This window comes from Otolemur garnettii, unplaced genomic scaffold (genome assembly GCF_000181295.1).
Source record: "Otolemur garnettii isolate 467f Iridium unplaced genomic scaffold, OtoGar3 scaffold00038, whole genome shotgun sequence".
In the NCBI taxonomy this organism is placed as follows: Eukaryota; Metazoa; Chordata; class Mammalia; order Primates; family Galagidae; genus Otolemur; species Otolemur garnettii.
Window position 1 is genome coordinate 10250881 of NW_003852433.1, and position 1324 is coordinate 10252204.

The following is a 1324-nucleotide window of genomic DNA, read 5'->3' on the forward strand; positions in this document are numbered from 1 at the left end:
AGAGGCCTGAAGAGAGGGGGCCATGAACCTGATCTTCAGTGATCAATAAACCACAGCCTGGTGAAGCTCTTGAACTCTAAAGACAAAGAGAGATTCATACAAGCAGACTGAAAAAAGTTTATTTTGGAGTGGAAAAACCAGTTGGCTTCAAACGGACCTCTTCAGGAACACTCAAAGCCAGAAAACAATAGAACAGTGTTTATAGAGTTCTAAGGCAAAGAAAACATAAACCAAGAATGTGTGACCCAGCCAAGGCGCTTTTCAATTATGAAGGCAACTGACATTTTCAAGCTTCACAAATTTGGGCAATGCAACCCTTCTTATGATACTTTATTATGTACTAACTCGTGGGCAGTGTGTTGTATCAACATCAGTGTAATATGTGGGTATCTTTTACAATTTGAATCTTCTTTATTTGGCACAGAATAATCAAGATTTCTTTAACCCTTCTTTTTTTGGTATGTATATTTCTCAACCCTCTTTTGTTTGTTTCATCTCTAGAATGGCTATACTTTATTACAGAATAGTTTCTTTGCCTTTTTCTTTTTAAGAAAAACTCAGGTTTTATTGCCCGCATTTGTAAAGCTTAAAGATGTCAGCTGCCTTTCTAATTAAAAAGCACCTTGGCTAGGTCACAAATTCTCAGTTTGCATTTTCTTTTCTTTCGGACTCTGTAAACATTGTTCTGTTATTTTCTGGCTTTGAGTGTTCTTGAAGAGATAGGTCTGATGCTCCTGAAAGTAAGTTTTTTCTTCTTATGAGTGACAGCTCATAGAAATATAGTCACAGAAGAAGCAGGGCAAAGGATTTGACCTTGTCCTTCTTTGTCATTGAGCCATCACATGTTCTAGACGTGAACTACTTTGTAGACCTCAGCAACAGCTCCACTTTTCCTTAGGGAAAAATAGGAACCAGAACAAAATACCACACATGCGAGATAATATCTTTATTATGCTAAAGGAGGCAAAGAGTTTAAGAACAAAAGCAACAAAAAAACAGGATATAAGAAATAAGAAACGTTATCTTAAAGGGGAGAAAATGAATAAATTTGGGCATTATTAAAATTAAGAGGTAAAAACTCAGGATTCATAAATAAAATTTACAGACAAGAAAAGGATGTAAAAAGCAAGTGAGCAGAGTAAAGAAAGAAATGAAAGAGAATAAAACATAATACAGGTTAAAAATCATACCCCCTAAATGTGCAAAAATAAAAAATAACCATGTTGGCTTGGTGCCCATAGCACAGTGGTTACGGTGCCAGCCACATACACTGAGGCAGGTGGGTTTGAACCCAGCCCAGGCCAGATAAACAACAATGACAACT

At 36.5% G+C, this 1324-nt stretch overlaps 1 protein-coding gene across 2 annotated transcripts in view; it reads left to right on the top strand.

The window, feature by feature from the left end:
* The window catches only part of TAOK3 (TAO kinase 3), a 93110-nt gene that overhangs the window by 30750 nt on the left and 61036 nt on the right, over positions 1–1324 (top strand). The gene's annotated exons all lie outside the window — the stretch shown is intronic.